This window comes from Canis lupus, chromosome 5, assembly GCF_003254725.2.
Source record: "Canis lupus dingo isolate Sandy chromosome 5, ASM325472v2, whole genome shotgun sequence".
Lineage (NCBI taxonomy): Eukaryota > Metazoa > Chordata > Mammalia > Carnivora > Canidae > Canis > Canis lupus.
This window is the reverse complement of record NC_064247.1, coordinates 56,443,472-56,464,619: the sequence shown is the minus strand read 5'-3', so window position 1 is coordinate 56,464,619 and position 21,148 is coordinate 56,443,472. Positions and strand designations below refer to the sequence as shown.

Sequence of the window (21,148 nt, the reverse complement as noted above, 5' to 3'; positions counted from 1 at the left end):
CTTGGAAGGTGGGGGACCATCAATGGGGTCCATGGTGGGTGAGTGATGGCAGGTGTTGTAAGGTGTGGGTTCTAACGACATCTGTTTGTGTATGTCTCAGACAGAGACTCTAGCAAAGGGAGCAGAAACATTTCAGAAAACACATCATCATGTGCAGGGAACGAATCCCATCCTTTCCAAGGGAAGACACAACAGAAAAAGAGCTCACCGTATATACCTAAGACATTTGAAGAACTGACAAGTTAGAACCTTCAGCTCCTGTGATAGTTCCTTTTCACGAGGGAACCACCTGCAGGAGGCCACGCTTGGGAAAATATTGAGCACCAAGTGTTTGAGAAACACCAAGGCATCAAGTGCCTATGAGTTAAAGTTTATTCAAATAATAAAACTGCTCTGGGTGTCAGCTCAGCACTCTTAGGAACACGTAAAAAGCATAAGCCAAATGGGGTGCACGCTAGGGTGTGTGTTCATTGCTATCAAATTAGGAAACCTTAGGGAAGCCCAATGATGCTTCAGCACTAAGACCACCCAAAGGACAGAGGAGCAGAAGGGACCCCGGCCACCCCTGGAATGGGACCCACGAGCTCTGACCAGGCACCAAGGCTGTAATCAGTAAAGGACACAGACCAGGTCTTGGGAGATGGGGGGCTTTCATCACAGGGCAACATGCAGATGGAGCAAAGAAAAGGAAGCCGGGGTGAGGGCCTCAGAAAGTGTTCTCAGCAAGGGAGATGGCCCTGGAGGGAAGGTGGATGCAGTGGATTGGGTGGGGGGGATAAAGCAGGTACAGCCACACCTGTACCCCCTACAGTTTAGGGGTACAGGTGTGACTTTGGGGGGAAACTTCTGTCCAGGGAAGGCAGGTGTGGCTAGGGTACAGGTATAGCAGGGGAAATAGCTACTTCGGGGGGCAGGTGGCACTGGGGGTGGGACCTTTGCTGACTGGCTGGGGCTGAGGGCTGGATAGATGGGGAAGCCACAATGTACGCGGTTGGCAAAAGACATGTTCCCAGGGCTGGCAGGAGTGATAAGTGGGGACAGCAAACAGGCCAGGGGACCATGCTTCCCTGGGAGCAGGTCTGACAATGGGGGTGACCAGCAGGCCCAGCCCAGAGAGGGTCTGATAGAAGTTGTGCTGGAACCCCGACCAGTCCCCAGATGGCCAAGGAGCCAGGGAGATCGTGAGTGTGCAGGACCAAGCACCAAGGGGTGGGGGAGGGAGGGCACTGGGCCTGCCCTGAGGCCTGGGAGCAGGGTCAGGTGCCAGAGCCAGCCCTCACATCAGTCTCTACCTTGTGACCAGCTGTCCACATCAGCTTTCTATCCTGTGCCTCTGGGATCATTGCCTCTGCTTGCGGGGACCTCGCAAACCTCCAGAGGAGAGGAGGGCAGTACCAATGTGAGGCTCTTTCAGCCCATGCGACGTTCAGGGACATTGGGGGTGGCCCTCCAACACCCACCAGCATGTGTGGTGGTGACACACAGTCAGGGCCCAGGAGGACTGCCTCGGAGAGGGTCTGTCTCAGTGTGTGTGTGCACATGTGTGTGCCTGGACATGTGTCAGCGAGGTGGTGGAGGGGCAGGTCCAGCCTTTGGCTGGAAAGCCTGCCCAGGCCCCAGGCTGTCTGCAGTTCAGGGTGCCTGGGCTTGGCCATAGGGTCAGAACCATGAGAATCCACAGGCTGGGGCAGCTGCAAGGACCAAACCAGCCAGGCGGAGCCATGCTTGGCGTGACGGGTTTCTGGGCCCTCGAAAGGCCAAAGGCTCTCAGCTGACCACTATCCACTCTTCCCAAGATGGGCAGGACCCTTGTGATGCACTGGGAGCCAATGAAGGAGCATTTCCCTCAGGATGAAGCATGACCTCATGGAGCCCGTGGGCTGGACGGGCAATAATGCAGCTCTGACTCTGGTGAATAAACAGGAAGGCACCTGATGCGCACCACCCACTCCGGTGCCAGGACAAGCAGGTGAGTGCGATGCTTGCTGCCCTCTGCCCCAGGGATACCTGCGGGCGGGCCTTCAGCAGCAAGGTGGTCAGCTGTGGGAGCAGGAAGGGAACAAGCTGCTCCCAGCCATGAGCCGCCCCCAGAACCAGACAAATAGCAGGACAGATCAGGTTCAACACGAGTCCTCCTTAGAGTCAGCCCAGCCCCTGAGCTCAGCCAGACAAGCAGGAGGGAACGTGCAGGTCCCGGGCAGGCAGCACCGGCTCCTGAGAGTGGCCAGCGATTCCCACGCGTATGGACGGGGCCCCCTTGGCATGAGCCTGGCGGTGGAGGTGGGTCACCGGGCACAGATGGGTCCCCAGCACACCGAGCTGGGAGCCTCACTGCAGGCAAGCACGTGTTGGGTGCGCACCGCACAGCACACACCAGCACATGGGTGGGTTTTCCCTGATGGTGAAGTAGTCACTCGGTGGAAAATACATACAACTGTTCGAAGGAAGTCACCACCAGGGCAGATCCACATCTCACAGGTACATCACCGACATGTTGGTGCGCTTCCTTATAAACTTTTCCTACACATTAATACAAGTATAGGCTAAAAGCCAATTATGCTTTTCCCATTCAAGGCCACACTGTCTTTTCTCCCTTTTTGTTATTATGCACTCACCAGACACAGCTTGGTGTCATAATATTACCCGTCTGTGGCAGGGTTTGCTTAAGACAGCTTCTGTGAGGTCAGGCAAGCACCTCATCTCTTGTTTCTGATTAGAATTCTAGGGACCAGTTCAGAGGGCTAGTGCCCAGGGGAGCCAGGATGTGGGTTTGCGTCACCTGACAGGTGAGCCACGGGGAGGCCGAGCTGCTCATCCCAAGGCTGGCCTGGGAGCCGGGACTAAGAATTGGCCCCAAGCTCTGGAGGTTGGCCACATCCTGGGGTCCCCCCGGAGGGGCAGGCCCCATGCCTCCCTCAATGCTCTCCCTGGGGACCACAGGACTACCCTGCAGGCCAACACTCTGGGGTGGCTGAGGGTCCTGGCTCTCAGCCAGAGCTGTGGGGCCTCTCCCGCCCCTCCTCAGCTGTGCCCTCTGCCTCCTCCCCCAGCACCAGCCATGTTCCACCCTTCTCACAAACAGGACTGCGGGGTGAGTGCCGTGGTGTCTAAGGGAGAGGTCTCGGGTCTGGAATGGGCTTTTGCTAACTGGAAGGTGGCTGTGAACTTTGTACTTGGACTGGGAGCCAGGGGATCTTCCGGCAGCTGGGACCAGGCTCCTCAGTCCCTGGAGGGCCCAGCTCCCCAGAGGGATGAGTCAGGCCTCTAGGTACCCAGACAGCAGAGGGGAATGAGGTCTGGACTGCATGCCCCTCCCCAAAATCCTTAGGGGGTCAGGGAGAGCACAGTCCACATGGCCAGGGTTCCCAGAGGACACACCTCTGTGACAACAGCCCCTCCGAGGAGAGGCCTGCAGGGTCCCCAGGGACTCTGACCACACAGCCTACTACACCCTTACCACCACTCTTGAGTTCTGGGGCGGGGGAGGCAGTACTCCCCCAAGAGCCAGCCTTAGGCATCTGTGCAGACCACAGCCGCACACGGTGAGGCTCCAGGGCTGTGGGTCCCCTTGGCCCCTTTGTTTCCACCATCATATCGTCAGCACACAGGGACTCTGCTCCAGGACACGCCCTCAGTGCCCATGACCCCGCCACGCATCCTGCGCAGGACATGGTGTCCAAGCACCCCTCGGCATGGCCCCTGCTTCATATCCCATGAAACCCCAAATCCTCCAGAACCATCCCACCCTCCCTCTGTCCCCACCCAGGCCACCATTTGCGGCGGTTTGCTCACGTACTGCTGCCACAGCTCTGAGAAGCTTCTTGTGGCCTTTGTCCTGTGAGCCCTCCGTTGCCAAATAAATATTTACCCAGGGTGGGGCTTGTGCTCAGGGTTAAGCATTAAATGGGCCTAAAGTCAGAGCATCTGGTGGCAGCCGTGTATGGGCCGGGGCAGCCAAGGGAGTGCGGGGATGCAGGCCTGTTGGCACGCCACATTCCCGGCCTCCCCATCCAGGGCAGAAGAAGAGCTCACCCCTCAGCCAACTCCGCATCAGGCGAGGCCAGCAAAGGGACTGACCAGAACAGAGGCAGAGGGAAATCTGGGGAACGTGAGGTGACAGGAAGCCATCATCCATACCAGAGGGCAATCCCCAAGGCTGTAGAATTTATAGGACTTCTTGCTGCGTAACAAGAGACCCCACCTGTTGTAGGTGGAAATGACAGGTATTTGTCATCTCTTTCTGAGGCTCAGGGCCCCGGGGCAGCTGTCCCTGCAGTGTGGGTGTCAGAGTGTGACTGGGGGCTCCCACGGGGCTGCCCATGAGGGCTGGTGTCCCCCAGGGCAGGCAGTCCTGAAGAGAGCCCTGAGACAAGCTGTGGCCTTTTCAGAGCCAGTCTGGAAAGAGCTGCTGCCCACCTCTGTCGCATTGCATCCACCTTGAGGTGAGTCCGGAGTTGGCCAGGGGAGGGGTGGCATGGGGGACAGGTGCCTCGCAGTGGGATGCCTAGGCAGATCACAGGTGGCCAGCCTTAGGTGCTTGGAGTTGCAACAGCCACCAATCAGGATCATTGCCCACTCAGTTTTGGTTTTGTTTTTTCCTGGAAGTCATTCATCCCATTTATGGATTTGCTTGTGTTTACTGGTGAACTGGTGACTGGTTGGTTCAGAATATAAAGTGGGAGGACTTTAACTTAATTCATACAAACGCATGAGCACACATTACCCTCATGGGGACAGGCCTTCTCTTCAGAGACCCTAGGAACCAATGTGCACGCTGCAGTCCTGGACACCTATTGTCTGACAGCACCTTGTTCCACAGAAATGTTGCCACATGTCATCCTTACGTGGTCTTTTCAAGCATTAAACTTAATTTCCATAAGAACAGCTCCATGTCTGGGGCCATTCCATCTGTTTTTCACTTAAATCACCGCGGCATCTTGAACTTGGCTGAGTCTCCAAGGCAAACCAGTGTCTGGGCTGATTTTGTATCACCTTGGCTGGGCCACAAGGGGCCTCAGCTATGTGGTCAAACATTATTCCAGGTGTTTCTGTGACGGTGATTTGGATGAGATTAGTGTGTGAATTGGAGAGTCCTGTCCGTGAAGGTGGGCCTCATCTGATTCATGGAGAGGCTGAATAGAACACAAAGGCCAACCTTCCCCCACCAGGAGGCCATCTCTCCCGCCTGATGGCCTTCAAACAGGGATGTCTGTCCTCTCCTTCTCTACGCTTGGCCTGAGCTAAAACTTCAGCTTTCTGGGTCTCCACCTTGACAAGTGCAGATCTCAGGACTTCTCAGCCTCCACGGTTGGGCGCAAATTCTTTACGGCAGATCTTTCTTTGTATATATACCCCACTGGGCTCCCTGCAAGGAGCCTGCTTCTCCCTTTATATCTCTGCTTCTGTCTCTCTTTCTCATGAATAAATATTAAAAAAAAAAAAAAAGGAAAGAAAAAGAAAATGAGAGCGCAGAGGTGCTCAGTGCAGAGGGAGGTGTGATAGCCGCCAGGTCTCCTCTGAGGTGCTGGCGAAGGTTTGGGGAGCTGGGGGTCCCATGATTTGCCTGGAGGCACGGAGTGTGAGAGGGTTAAGGAAGGCTCCCGTCCTCTCTGCTGGGAAGGGGCTGTCTCAGCGCCAACCTCAAGATCACTCCGACGTGCTTCAGTGTGGAGGGACCAACATTCAGGTCTGAGAAGCCAGCACCTCCCTGAGAAAGGGTCTGGATTGTCGCCAGTACAGCAGAACCACCTGGGCCAGTGTCGGGGCTGGCCGCCCATCAGACAGGGGCGCCACCTGCAGGCCGGCCTGAGAACGTGCCTCCCTGGGAAAGGGGCTGACCTGAGCAGGCCACAGGATCCCACTGTTCAAGGGTAAAGTTACCTCAGCCCAAAGGGAGGAAGGGGTCCCCTTTCAGCCCCACAGCAGGTGGCAAGGCGAGGCCCTGCAGGATTGAGGTCACCAGGGCAATTTCCTGCAACGTGCCCAGGCCTCAGCTAGGGGGTGGCCGAGCCCTGAAGGTAGCGTGACCTCAATAGTCCACCAAGTGGGACAGGTGCTACAGAGATTTGCTAATAACAAACAGAGTATTGGCTTCCCTGTAAGGCTGGTTCTTTGGAGTTCTGAGGACATTCCAGCAAAGGTTGAAATGCTCTTTGGCTTTCAGCTGTGAGCAAGGAGCATTTGGGGCCCAGGGCTCAGCCTGGCAGGCACCGTGTCCATGAAGCCAGCATCCTCCAGGCCCCATTCCCACTCAGCCTTGTGGCTGACTCAAGGCTGCTTTTTGTGCTTTGCCAGGTGCCAGGTATTCACACTGCATCCTTGTAGCCCTAGGGTCCTGGGGGGCTATGTGCTGGGTTCCTGCTGCAGGTGCCAGGCCTGCTGGTGGTCCCTGAGCAGTGAATGTCCCAGCAGGGCCTCCCCTTACACAGCTGAAAGGCAAGGCTGGGGTAGGGAAGCCTGGGGCATCCAGCTGGGCTTCCTGCTGGGCCTCAGATGTCCACCATGCACCCCACAGCCTAGGGAAATGGGCCTGTTGAGGACTGGGTTGGGGGAGCTGTAAACATGGCAATTAAGGCCTCCTTCTAATTGCAGGCAATCAATTTGCTGAAAATTGAGCCTCCCCCAGCATTAGGCTGTTTGGAAAGAGCTAACAACCTTCACCTGCTCCCTGTGCTGTGCAGATGTTCCTGCAGATGGGCGTGGACAGGGACATCAGGTGTGCTGAGGGTCCTGAGCCTGCTTACATCCACATATGTCCCTCAACAGCTGTGCCAGGGTTAGAGCACCTTCCCACCTTCCTGGTCACCGCAGAGAACACTCTCTCGAGGGAGCTGGGGCGCTGGGAGGAGCAGGGAACTTAGACTGGCCCAGGAACCTGCCTTCCTGAAGCAACCTCAGAAAGGCCTCAGATGGGAAGCTGGCTGTTTTGCTAACGCTTCTCTGGGGCAATCCTGGCTCAAGAGAGTGTGGCTCGTCAGGGGCTCCGTTGGCAGTTCAAAGACGGTTTCTTCTCTCAGAAGCTGCAGGTCCCCTTTGTCTAAACAGCCACGTTATAGGAAAAAGCTGGGCATGAGGAGGGTGAAGACAGGACACAGGACAGAAACCAAAGCCCAGAGGTGGGAGCCAAGCTGCAGGGAAGGTGGAGGAGCAGAGCTTCCAGAGTCCCACGTGCCCGCTACTCAGGTTCCCAGCCAGTAAGATCTTCCTAAAGACGAGGTGCCTGTCACTGTAGAGAATCCATATCCTTGAGGCTCCTCCTTCACCCCCATTCCAGATGTGGCTTCCACTTGCCTCCCTGCTCCCAGAGGCGGCTCCAGGACATGGCTTTCAGATGCTAGTGCTAGTAGGCTGGGCTTGACTGGGCCCAGGTAAGGCCTCTGCACAAGCTTTGGAGATCTGATGCCTGGTGTGGGGGGGATCTGCTCGTCTTGCTGCTGCCCAAGATCAGCCTCAGCTGTAAGTTCCTCTGTTTATCAGACCCTCACCTCCCAGCCTGGAGCATCCTGCTCCTTTCTTCAGGCTCTCTTGCCCTCCTCATTGGGGGCCAGTTTCAGATTTCACCAGGGAGGCTCCTGAGGAGCTGGCACAGCAATAGTCTCTACTGGGGAGGGACACTGGCACACAGTATGTTTATTCTATTATTTTATGCCACGTATGATGCTTGTGACCACCCTGCAATCAAGATGCAGCCTGCTCCACCCCCAGAGGCCCATCCTGCTCCCCTTCTGGTCACCCCCACCATCCCTATCCCCTGGCAACCACTGTTGTCAGCTCTCCACCTCTATAACTCAGTCATTTCAGGAATATTAGGTAAGCAGAACCATACAGCATATTGGACTGGATTTTTTTCACCGAGCAAATGCCAATGAGATTCATCCAAGTTGTCTTAAATTATTCCAAAGTGTCTCTTAACTTTTCCAACACTGTACGTTAGTTGGGTTTCATTTTACAATACCAAGTCTAAGAAGTTTCCTCTTATGAACACTGGCATATGAACAATGGCAACACTAACCCTCTCATAGGAAGAGTTCTCTTCTGCTTTACAAACACAGAATGTGTCCTGATTCCACTTGAATGCCACAAATGTTCGGGTATGGCTTTTTGACTCTCCCAACCTTCCCCATACTGAATTTGAAATCTCTGCAGGGTAGAGAGGTGTCCATGCAGGGACACAGCCAGCCCAGCGGGCCAAGGTGGTGCCGCTGACCTCGAGATTTCTGTGGGATCCACTCCCTGACCACTGTGGGTTTCTATGGGCACCAGCCCATGTCCTATTGTGTGTTGGCCTACAGGAGTATACCACACACAATTGCTGAATGAGATTTTGCATTTCTGTGGCTCTTAAGATAGTTAACTAGATATATTTTTTGTTTTAGTCTAGGGAATTGTAACTTAATGGGCTTCTTAAGAGATGTCCTTGTATTATGCACTTAACCTAATAAAATCTTGTATTCTTTCATCTTCTTGGCACCATTCTAGCTCATGGGGTTACTTAGAATGTCCCAAGAACATCTCTCTTGGCCTTTTCTGGGCCACAGGGTGCCACTGACCTTCAGAACATTTACCTGGGTGCCGTCACTCTGACAACAGCTTCACAGGTCTTGCTGGGCTTTCTCTGCCTGCTTACACAAGAGGAGTGGCACTGGAGGGGGTGCAGGTGTGCACCACCAGGCAGTTGCTTGGCAACGAGGAAACCAGTCTAGGGCAGCCCAGCCCCTACATCGGGAGAAAACCTCCCTGGATGCCTGAATGAGGGAGAGGACAGGAGATACTTGAACAGCAAGGTCTAGGCCATGACAGGACACGTGGAGGACATGACCGCCGCCAAGGGATGCCCAGGAAGGCTGGGGAGGAGGCTCAAGCTGGGAGGTGGATGTGGCAGGGGCTGAATTTAGGAGATGAGCTGAGGCGGTGGGGGCAGATAGAAATGGTCAGCCCTGAGCTCTATCCTGTCACTCCTGGGAGCACCTGTGGGGACTGGCAATGATGGGGGCTCCTGCTAGAAGGGTTCAGGCCTTCCCTAGGCCTCATCTTGCCCCCCAGCTTGGAATCAATCAGGCCCAGAATGGACAGAAAGGTGGAAGCCCATTGCTGGGCCTAGTGGGAACAGCCTGTGGCCACCTTCCTACGGCAGCTTCCCCAGCCAGCTCCATCGGCCCTGTCCCCCAGTCTTCCTGGAACACTGGCCTCCCACCTGACTGCCAGGCCTGTGACCCACAGAAGCCCCCGAGGGGTAGGCTGACAAGCTCCAAACCCTTTTATTAGCACACATGAGAGTCATTAAGTAATGGAAAACCTGTGAGTGCTGCAGGATGCTCACAACTGTTCTTTTTTTCCTGGGGCAGCTCCGCAGCAGAGCCTGAGAACACACTTGGGGAAACGCCCCCGGCCTCGCGGCCTCGGTGTCATCCTTCTGGGATGCTGTACAGGTCAATCACCCACACAGACCCCATGGACAGCCCCCTCGCCATCCGTGAGTCCTCGGGGCTGTGGGGTGGCGCGCCGGCTCAGAGAAACCCCAGGTCACACCCGGGTCTTGCCGGCCGGGCAATGGGGACCCCAGGTCTCTGCTCACCTGCAGCCCTGTTTCTTGGCCACGACACCCCCTGGAGGCGCCCCCGTGCCCTGGACGGTGTGTTGCCACCCGGGGGACCAACCCCAGCATCAGGAGGGTCTGAACAAGCCGGACACGCTAGGGGGTGTGGTCAGCCCGGGGGGGAGGGGCGGGTGCCGGCAGGTAGGATAGGACCCGCCCCCGCCCCTTGAGAGGCTGCCTGAGGTCTTCCGAGCGGCAGAACCGGTCCTGTCAGCCCGAACAAAGATTCCTTCCTGGGCCCGGCGCTGGCTTCTGGTCAGGACTTGGGCGTCTGCAAGGGCGCGGGGACGCCCGGAGCGCCCGCTACAGAAGGCCTCCCAGGGGACAACGTCTTCACTCCCCCGAAGGAGCCTCTGCTGGCCCGCGGCTGAGGTGACGTCACCTGGCCTGGACCCGGCACGTGACCTCGGTTGTGTGACGTCACTCCTGTCCTCCGTCCTCGCGTCCAGCCTCAGCCCAGACCGGAGCTTTCTATACTCTAAAACCAATAGTGTTTGTTCAGCGTCGTCGCCTCGGGAACAGACTGGCGGTCTTCTCCTCCAGGTAGCCTCCGCTAAGGCAGACATTGGCCGAAGCCCCAGCGACCCCGCACGTCCTCTCCGGCCCCGCGCCGCCGCTGATTCCCGGCACAGACCCCGGCGGACCACGCGCAGCCACCTGCGGGCCCTCCTCCCCGGGCTTCCCGGTCTCCTAGCAACGCCAAAGATGGCCGGCGCGCGAGGACTCTTGGGGAGTGTAGTTCTTCCCCTCTTTCTCAGCTCGGTCTGGGGCCCAACTATGAGGACCTAGGCGCCCTAGACTACACTTCCTAGGTTGCTCCGCGCGCGCCTCCCACGACCTCGCGAGAACCCAGTGCCGGAACCCATCTGGAGAGAGGGAGCTCTCGAGGTGATCGCCGGGAGTTGTAGTTTGAGATGGGGAGTCGCGCTGCCTGGTACCGGAGTTGAGACGGCAGAGAGACTACAAATCCCAGGGGGCGCGGCGCGGCCGCCTGGAGGGCGGGGGGTACGAAAGAGGAACGCGAAGGGCGCCGGGGTGAGTGAGGGGCTGGGGGCGGGCGCGCGGGCTGCAGGGGCCGGGGGCGGACCCGGGGCGGACCGGGGACGGGGGCGGGGGGTGGCCTTGGGGTGCGGACCCTGGGATCGGGCGGTCTGGGCGCGGCGCGGGGCGAGGAACCCGGACAAAGGTCCGCGGGGATCCGGCTCCCCTCGGGCTCCGAGCCTCCTGCAGGTGCCGTCCGCCAAGAGAGCCGGTGGGTAGCTGGACTTAGGGTCCCCGCCCCCGGAGTCGTGGAACCGGGGCGGGGTGGGAGGCCGCCCTGGAGCCCTTTCTAGGCTGGCACTGTCCCTTGAGGCTGCTGGGTTCTTCGTCCGTTTGTGGCCGCGAAATAATCAAGGCTGAGCCTCAACGTCGGTTTTCCGGGAGCGTGTAGTCACCACAATTTGATATGTTAATTCAAGGATAATTTAAGACTAGGTCGTTTGGATACACTTGGATACGGCTTTTCAAGGATTTCAAGGAGTAGCATTTTGGTAAATGCAGTTTCTCCCCCCAAAAACTGTTCTTGTGACAATTCTTAACCCGCTTCATCCTATTAAATTCGAGGGTGTCAAACTTGGCCCCGTTTTTTGTTCTGTGTTTTTCTGAGTATTACTACACTACACGGAGAGGGCTGAGCTGGGTCTTCGTCTCCCGGTGGTTTTGAACCCGGGGCAGCCCCGGAAGGGCGGGTGCAGGTGGTCCAGGTGCGGGGTGGTGGTGGTGGGGAGCTTTAATAGCCCACCTGGATCATCCGGTTCCCACTCCCAGCTAAGAGCCGCTGGACTGTGTTCAGCCAGAATCATGATGGCTACATTGTTTGCAGAAGTTCCTAGAAGGAAATAAAATCTGAATTATCAGGAAGTTTTCCTAGCATGTGCACACCCCACGCCTGTGCTAGTAAACTCTCCCCAAAGGAGAGCAAACCGATGTCCTGCTGGGGATCGCCTGAGTGGGCTAGTCCACAGGCAGGACCCCAGAGGCACCTCCCAACCCCTCCCTTACTCTTGTACTCCAAAGTATGCTGTGATTTATCATCTAACTCATTTGAAGAATGACTCTAGTCCCCATAGCTCTGAGAATTCCACGTCCTGAGGCTGAGAATGCCTTTGAGTGCTTTTCCAGCAGGCAGAGCCCTGGGGTACCTTGGGGGGGGGGGGTCCACACCCCTCACAGAATGGTGGTCAGTGGGCGCCTGCGTGCTGCCCTTAGCATCTGCCATAGTGTCAGCAGATGGGAATGTTTCCTTTATGTCCATTCAGATCGACCACAGCCTTTATTTTCCATTACAGCATGAGATAGGATTTTCAGATAGAAAAGTGAGTTCTTATTTTTCCCTCAGTCATATTCTGTGTTGGCTTCCTTTGCTTGCTGAGAAGACAACCAGCAGTACCTACTCTGATGGGAGGAGGTCCAGTGGGCCTGTGTCGGCTGCCGTCAGTGCATCAGACCCCGGAGCTGGTGACCACCCATCCGCCCCCCTCCTGTCTGGCCACAGCCCTTGGAGGCTGGGGGACAGCTGCAGCAGATATTTGTGTGGTCATTCAGGCCAGGCTTCTGGCTGCAGTGCCTGTTTACAAAGTTGTCCTGTCAGCACTAACCCCTTACTGACTGACCACAAATAATTCCACCCAGTTAACCCTGATGCATTGCTAGTTTGGAATCACAGCAACCTGGAGGCTTTATTTCTTCGCTGAAACCAAGTCTCCTAAGGAAAAATGAGTTGTGAGAGAACATATAGTACACTTTAAAATTTCACCAAATTTTTCATTACCACATAGAAATATTTTTACCCAATCATTTAACTTTTTGGCTCCACTACGATTTTTCAAAATGAATCACATCTATTCAGTTAGTTATCGAGGTGTAATTCACATGCAGTGAAATGCACAGGTCCACTTTGACCAGTTTTGACAAAGCTGGGTGACCTGCACACTGTATGTGATAGAAAACATTTCTGTCATCCCTGAAAGGGTCCCCTGTGTTGTGGGCTGGATGGTCATGTCCCCAAATCCATATGCTGGGGCCCTAACTCCCAGTGTTTTGGTGTTTGAAGGTGGGGCCTTTGGGCAGTGGTTAGGGTTCGATGAGGTCGTGGGGGGTGAGCCGTGTGGTGGGATTAGTGCCTTAATGAGAAGAGAGAAATCTGCTCACAGGCTTAGGGAAGGGCCGTGGCACAGTTTGAGAGTACCACCCGCAAGGCTCAAAGGGGCCTGTGCCAGGCACTCCTGAATCTCTCTCTCTTTTTTTTTAAAGACTTTATTTATTTATAGAGACAGAGAGAGGCAGAGACACAAGCAGGCATCATACAGAAAGCCTGACGTGGGACTCCATCCAGGGTCTCCAGGATCACACCCTGGGCTGCAGGCGGCGCTAAACCGCTGCGCCACCTGGGCTGCCCACTCCTGAATCCCTTGAATCTCCCGGCACTTTGGGGTCTTTCCTCCAGACCCTGGGTGTTGCAGTGTTGGCACTCCTAGGTTGCACCACAGTGCGCTTATCTGCCCTGTGATGGCACTTGGTGTGGTTTTTTGGGGTTTGGTTAGTATGACTGAGGAGGTTATGGACATTCTTGTACACATTTTGTGGGTTTGCTTTCCTTTTTCTTGAGAAAATCCCTGGGAGTGACACTCCCTATGGGTCTCATAAGCAGAGCAATGTTTCATGGTGGCTTTAATTTGCATTTCCTTGAGCTTAGTGATGCTGAGCGCTTTTCCACCTGCTTATTATGATTCATACCTCTTTTCTGAAATGTCTGATCAAGTCTTTGGCCTTTTTTACAATGATCAAGTTGTAAAAGCCATTTATATCTTCTGGGTACACAGCTTGTCAGATACATATTGCAACTATTATCTCCCATTCTTTGACTTGCTTATTCATTTTACTAATGGTATATTTTAAAAATTCACTTAAAAATTTTTGGAATAATATTAGATTTACAGAAAAGTGGCAAAGACAGCCAGTTCTCCCTTATACCGACCTTTAGGTAACCACAGTGCATTTGTCAAAACTAAGAATCAGTGGGGCTGTTCCTGTTGCTCACACTCCAGCCTTCGGATTCCACTCCGTTCCCCAATGTTCCTCTCTATGTCCCACACTATGCTGAGTGTCATGGCCCCTCTGTCCCCTCTGGGATGTGCTGGTGTTTCTCTCTTACTCTTTCATGACCTCGACAGTTTTGGGGAGGACTGCACAGGTGTGGGGTCCCTCATTTGGGGTTTGCTGTGCTTTCTGGTGCTGAGAGTGGGGTTGGGGTTTGGGAAAGAACACCCCAGAGGTGAGGTGGCCCTCTTGTCATATCCCATTAGTGGGTAGTTGGCATCTGTAGGACAGCTCGGGACACGTTAGCCTGGTCACCTGGTCCAGGTGGTGTCTGCCAAGTGTCTCCCTGTCCCTTTTGTCTTCTTTGGGAGCCACTCAGTGAGACAGTTGCCCTCCAGGGAGGTTGGGGTGGGGAGCCACCGTATGATTTGGATTTCTGTGGGGAGCATTTCTGTCTCCCCGTACGTTGACTTATCACTTGTTTCCTTCTGTCAATCGGGACTCCTGGATGTTTGTTGTACACTTTGGGTAGGATCCAGTACTGCGCTGGTCTGCCACTCGCATCATTCCCACTTGGCGGTGGGGAGCCCTTCCATTTGTTTGTTTTGGGGGCACTTCCTTACTTGCTGGCACTACCAGGTGCTCCAGGGGCAACTCTCCAGGGAGCCCTGGCTTCTTATATTGCAGGACGGTGTGTAGAAGCCCAGATCTGGGCACTGATTCTGTGCATTGCTGCTGGGGTCACTGCCTGGAGCCCTCCTGGTGGGCAGGGCTAGATGATCTGGGGTCGGTTATCTGTGTGTATCTGTACCCAGCTTATTTGTAACCTTCCTGTGAGAACCTGGCTCCCACCCTCCACCATCCCTTTTTTTTTTCCTTTTCTTTTCTTCCTTCCTGAGAGAGTGGGGGAGGGGGCGGAGGGAGAGAGAGAATCCCAAGCAGGCTCCATGCACAGGCCTGAATTCCGGGGCCCTGAGATCACGACCTGAGCCAAAGTCAGGAATTGGTCGCTTAACCAAGAGCACCACCCAGGTGCCCCCTGCCATCCACCTTAGATGAGGTGTCCAGCCCAGCCCCAGTGTGCACATTAAAGCTCTTTCAGAATTGTTCACCCACATTCTGCCCCCACAAGAGACAAATTTACCAACTCAAGTACAGTGCTCATGTGTGGTTCTTCTTATCTTACCTCTCAGGCAAGTACCATTTTCCAGAGACACTGAGATCAGTTCCTGGTTCCCATCCCCTTCAGTGTGGGATTGTCCTACATTTGTAACACAGTCAGTCGATGGTCACAATCTATTCCGTCTTGCGATCCTTGACATTCTGTTTCATTTTTTTTTGCATACGTTAAACTTTATTCTCTGTGATACATGCTTCTATGGATTTTGACAAATGCATAGTCTCATATCCACCATAATGGTATATTTTGATGAGAAGTTTTTAGTATTGATAAAATTTAATTTATGAATTGGTTTTCTTTTTATTTTTTTTTATGTTTTTATTTTTTTCAAATTTTTATTTATCTATGATAGTCACAGAGAGAGAAAGAGAGAGAGGCAGAGACATAGGCAGAGGGAGAAGCAGGCTCCATGCACTGGGAGCCCGACGTGGGATTCGATCCCGGGTGTCCAGGATCACGCCCTGGGCCAAAGGCAGGCGCCAAACCGCTGCGCCACCCAGGGATCCCAATTGGTTTTCTTTTTAAATTCGTGCTTTCTGTGTCATTTCTAAAAGTCTTCGCCTAACCAAGTCACCAAGATATCCTCCTGTATTTTCTTCTAGAAGCTTTATAGAATCTGTTTTCACATTTAGCTTCATGGTCCATCTCTAATCTTTTCATATGATTTGAATGTAGGTCCAGTTTTTATTCCATGTGAATAGCCACTTGTCTGGAACCATTTGTTGAAAATGGATCCTACTCTATTTTCCTCCATTGAATTGCTTTGGCCTCTGTCAAAAATCACCTGACTGTGTTATTTCTGGATTCTCTGTTTTGTTACATGGGTCTGTTTATATTCTCACCAATCCAACTGTCCTGTGATTGTAAGTCTTCAAGTAAGATCATGTAAATCCTCCATCTTCTTTTTAAAAACTGCTTTGGTTCATCTAGGTTCTAAGCATTGTCTTATAAATATTAGAATAAGCTTGTGAAAAAAAAGAATCAGCTTGTGAATTCCTCAAATAAAAGGCTTTTGTAATTTTGATTAGTATTGTGTGAAGTATAAGAACATGTGGAGACAATTTACATCTTAATAATGTTGAATTCTCTAAAACACTGACATGGATTAATGGGTATTTCCATTACTATAAAATGGCGTATATAATATATGCCATTATGGTATATCTTTCCCTTATTTAGATCTTGAATTTCAGCAGTGTTTTATAGTTTTCAGGATAGAGGTCTTACGTATTTTAAAATAAATTTATCCCCAGGAACTAGCAAATAATGTTTTTTTTAAAGATTTTATTTATTTATTAGAGAGAGAGCAAGAGAGATCGCAGAGGGAGAGGAAGACAGAGAAGCAGACTCCCTGCTGAGCAGGAAGCCCAGTGTGGGATCATGACCTGAGCTGAAAGCAGATCATTAACCTACTGAGCCATCGAGGTGCCCCAGCAAATTATGATTTTGAATGCCTGTAAATGATATTTATTTATTTAAGTTTCATTTTCCAATTAGTTGTTGCTGGTATATAGAAATAACAATTCATTTGTATATTGACCTTATATTCTTGGAACATTGCTAAATCCACTTATAAATTATACTAGCTTTTATCTGTAGATTTCTTAGGGCTTTCCATGTAAATGGAAAAGTCATGCCACCTGCACAGAGACAGTTTCTTGATTTTCTCTCCTTATTGCATTGGCACCTACAGGACAACACCAAATAGAAGTACTAAGATTGGACATCCTTGATTTCTTCAGTCTAAAGACTGAAGGGGGAAATGTCCACTATTTCACTGTTAATGTGATGTTAGTTATAGGTTTGTTTGTTTTTTTTTTTATAGGTGTCTTTTATCAGGTTTGGGTGTTATTTCCTTCTATTTTAAGTTTGCTGAGAGTTTTTATTATAAATAAGCCTGAAATTGTGTCAAATGCTTGTTTTGCGTTCTACTGAAAAGCTCATACATGTGATTGTTTTTCTCCTTTAATCTATTAAGGTGGTAGAGTACAGTAACTGGTTTTTGTATGGTAAGCCAATGTTGTGTTCCTGAAAGAAGCTCCTTTGGTCATGTTCTATCATCTTTTTCATTTGTTACTGTATACAATTTGCTAATATTTTGTTTGAGTTTTTGGATTGATGTTCATGAAGGATATGAGTCTGTATTTTGTTCCTTGTAATGTCCTTATCTGGATTCTGTTAGAGGATTATACTTGTCTGTCTTTTGAGTCTTGCTTTCTGTCCTTGTAAGTGAGTTGGGACATGTTCCCTCCTAGTCTGTTTTCTGAAGGACTGTGTATAATACTGGTATTTCTTCCTTAAATGTTGATAGACTTCACCAGTGACACTGAGTTTGTTGTTTTCTTTATGGAGAGTTTTTAAATTGTGAATTCAATTTCTTTAATGGCTATAAGGCTATTCATATTTTCTGCTTCATTTTGTATCATTTTTGGTAATTTGTGTCTTAAATAAACTAGACCATTTCATCTAAGTTGTTGAATTTATTGGCTTAAAGTTGTTATAATATTGACTGATTATCCTGCCATGTTTGTAGAATTTATAGTGGTGTCTCCTTTTTCATTTCTGATATAATTTGTGTTGATATTTTCTTCTTGATTATTCTTGCTTGAGATTTATCAATTTTATTTACTTATTTTTTTAAAGATTTTATTTATTTATTCATGAGAGACACAGAGAAAGGCAGAGACACAGGCAGAGGGAGAAGCAGGCTCCCTTCAGAGAGCCCAATGGGGGCGGGGGGACGGGAATCCCAGGACCCCAGGATCATGACCTGAGCCAAAGGCAGCCTCTCAACCACTGAGCCACCAAGGTGCCCCTCATTTACTTATGTTTATTGAAGTATAATTAACATGCAGTGTTATATTAGTTTCAGGGGTGAAACATAGTGGCTCAACAATCCCTTACATTACTCAGTGCTCACCACAATCAGTGTAGTCCTTATCTGTCACCGTACAACACTCCACAGATATTGACTATATCTCCATGCTGTACTTCCCATCCCTGGCATTTATTTATTTTGTAACCGGAAGTTTGTACCTCTTAATCCCCTTAATCTATTTTACCTAGTCCCCTACCACTTCCCCTCTGACTACCACCGATGTGTTCTCTGTATTTAAAAGTCTAAATTTGTTTGTCCCTTTTTTCTTTGTTTCTTCATTTGTTTTGTTTCTTAAATTCCACATCATGAGTAAAATTATATGGTATTTGTCTTTTTCTGTCCAACTTATTTCACTTAGCTTTGTACCATCTTGGTCCATCCATGTTGTTGCAAATGTCAAGATCTTGTTCTTTTTTATGGCTGAGTAATAGATCATTGTACAGATATATCACATCTTCCTTATCCTCTCATCTATGGATGGACTTGGGTGCTTCCATATCTTGGCTATTGTAAATAGTGCTGCAATAAACATGGGGGTGCATATACCTTTTTGAATTAGTGTTCTTGTTTTCTTTGGGTAAGTACCCAGTAGTGGAATTACTGGATCATATGGTATTTCTATTTTTAATTTTTTGGTGAAGCTCCATACTGTTTTCCAGAGTGGCTGTACCGGTTTGCATTCCCACAAACAGTGCATGAAGGTTCCCCTTTCTCTACATCCTTGCCAACACCTGTTATTTCTTGTCTTTGATTCTAGCCATCCTGACAGGTATAAGGTGATGTATCATTGTGGTTTTGATTTGCATTTCCCCGATGATCAGTGATGTTGATCTTTTCAAAGATCCAACTTTTGATTTATTTTTTTTAAGATTTTATTTATTTATTTATTCATGAGACACACAGAGAGAGAATTTGTTGAGTGTCATATTCTACAATTGTCAGTTAATTGATAATTTTACCCAAATCTTTTATATCCTTACTAATTTCGTTGTCTACTTGATCAATCAATTATTGAAAGAGGGATATTAAAGTCTCAATCATGGTTGTGGATTGTCTTTTTCCTTTTTGTCCTGTCAACATATTCTTTATGTATTTGGAAGCCTTTTATTAAGTGCCTACACATTTAAAATAGTCTTATCTTCTTGATGAACTTACTCTGTTATCATTGTAAAAGATCCTTCTTTTTTTTCTAAGGCAGTACTGTTCTTGAAGTCTACTTTGTCTGATACCACTATATCTACACAAGTGTTCTTATATTCAGTATTAAGTGGACTAGCCTTTCCATCATGTGCTTTTAATCTGTCTTTATCTTTTAAGCTTGTTTCTTACAAAGAACATATTATTGGATCTTTTTATTCAATATGACAATTTTTACTTTTTTTTTTTTTTTAATTTTTATTTATTTATGATAGTTACAGAGAGAGAGAGAGAGAGGCAGAGACACAGGCAGAGGGAGAAGCAGGCTCCATGCACCGGGAGCCCGATGTGGGATTCGATCCCGGGTCTCCAGGATCACGCCCTGGGCCAAAGGCAGGCGCCAAACCGCTGCGCCACCAGGGATCCCTATTTTTACATTTTTGATAACTATAATAACTACCATTTATTGAGGTACTTATATATATTTTGTAATTTTATTTTTTCCAGATTTTTTATCATGGTAAAATATACATAATATAAAATTTACCATATTAACCATTCTTAAGTGTATAGTCTGTGGCATTAAGTATATTTATATTGTTGTACAACACTCACTACCATCCATCTCCAGAACTTTCTCATCTTCCCAAACTGAAACTCTCTCTACATTAAACACTAACTCCTCATTCTTACTTCTCTCCAGCCCCTGGCACTCACCATCCTACTTTCTGCCACTTAAATTTGACTGTTCCAAGTGCCTCATATAAGTGGAATTATACAGTACCTGTCTTTTTGTGTCTGACTTACTTCACTTAGCATAGTGTCCTCCAGGTTCATCCCTGTTGTAGCATATGTCAGGACTTCCCTTTTTTCAAAGTCTGAATAATACTCCGTTGTGTGTATATGCCACATTTTGTTTTCATTCATCTGTTCATGGACACGGGGGTGCTTCTGTCTTTTTGGCTGCAGTGAATAATGTTGCTATGAACATCCATGTGCAAATATCTCTCTAAGACCCTGTTTTCAGTTCTTTTGAGTATATAATCAGAAGTGAAATTCCTGGATCATATGGTAATTTGGTGTTTAATTTTTTGAGAAACTGCTATACTGTTTTCTACAGTGGCCTTCTACAGTGGGTGGCTACACCATTTTACATTCCCACCAGCAATGGACAAGGGTTCCAGTTTCTCCACATCCTAGTCAACAGTTGTTATTTCTGTTTTTCCACCTCATGGCACAAAGTAGTATATTTGCTACATCCCTAATGATTAGAGATGTTAATCTTTACTTTTTAATTGAGTATTTAGTCCATTTATACTTAATGCAGTTATTAGAGTATATGAGTTTAAATCTAAACTCAAATTAAATTGAAATATCTTGGTGTTTGAATTGTTTTTCCCATCTGTTCTTTGTTCTTCCTTTCCTCCTTTCAGGTGAATCCAGTTTTTGAAAGTTCATTTTATTTCCTTTACTGATTTTTTTAGTTCTCTCTCTCTCTCTCTCTCTCTCTTTTTTATAACGATTTTATTTATTTACTCATGAAGAGACACAGAGAGAGAGAGGCAGAGATATAGGCAGAGGGAGAAGCAGGCTCCCCATGGGGATCCTGATGCAGGACTCAATCCCAGGACCCCTGGATCACGACCTGAGCCAAAGGCAGATGCTCCATCACTGAGCCACCCAAGCATCCCATAGTAAAAGATTTTAACGTCTCTTGCTCTCACCAAATATTGGAACAAAAACCCAAAAGAAATTAGTAAAGACAAAGAGGATCTGAACACTGCTTTCAGACATCATGACCTAATTGCTATTTATAGAAAGCTACACTCATCAAAACCAGAATACAGGGATCCCTGGGTGGCTCAGCGGTTTAGCACCTGCCTTCGGCCTAGGGCATGATCCTGGAGTCCCAGGATCGAGTCCCACATCAGGCTCCCTGCATGGAGCCTGCTTCTCCGACTGCCTATGTCTCTGCCTCTCTTCCTCTCTCCCTCTCTGTGTCTCTCATGAATAAATAAAATCTTAAAACAAAACAAAAAAAAAACCAGAATACAAATTCCTACTACGCGCATATTGTACATTCTTTAATATAGATCAAGTGCCGTACCCTAAAACATGTTTCAAAAAAACTAAAAAAGTAAAGCTGTTTTTATTTGCAGAGGACATCATTTATGTAGGATATCCTAAGAAATTTATAAAAAGTGCTAGAACTATCAAGTGAATTTAGTAAGATTTCAGAAACCAAGGCTGAGGGACAGATTTTAACTGTATTTTTATG

The 21,148-nt window shown here is 49.6% G+C and overlaps 1 protein-coding gene across 7 annotated transcripts in view; it reads left to right on the top strand.

Annotated features, from left to right (window-relative positions):
- The first annotated feature begins 2,132 nt into the window (after nucleotides 1–2,132).
- The window catches only part of C5H1orf159 (chromosome 5 C1orf159 homolog), a 33,683-nt gene continuing 14,667 nt past the window's right edge, over nucleotides 2,133–21,148 (top strand). The window contains exons 1-3 of one of the 7 annotated variants that reach the window (XM_049110465.1): nucleotides 3,933–4,223; nucleotides 4,389–4,442; nucleotides 9,345–10,630. The gene's annotated coding sequence lies outside the window, so the exon portion shown is untranslated. Of the gene's footprint in view, nucleotides 2,281–3,932; nucleotides 4,224–4,388; nucleotides 4,443–9,344; nucleotides 10,631–21,148 lie in introns of those variants that run through there. The other 6 variants (XM_035715921.2, XM_035715923.2, XM_035715926.2 and 3 more) reach the window with 6 other exon arrangements.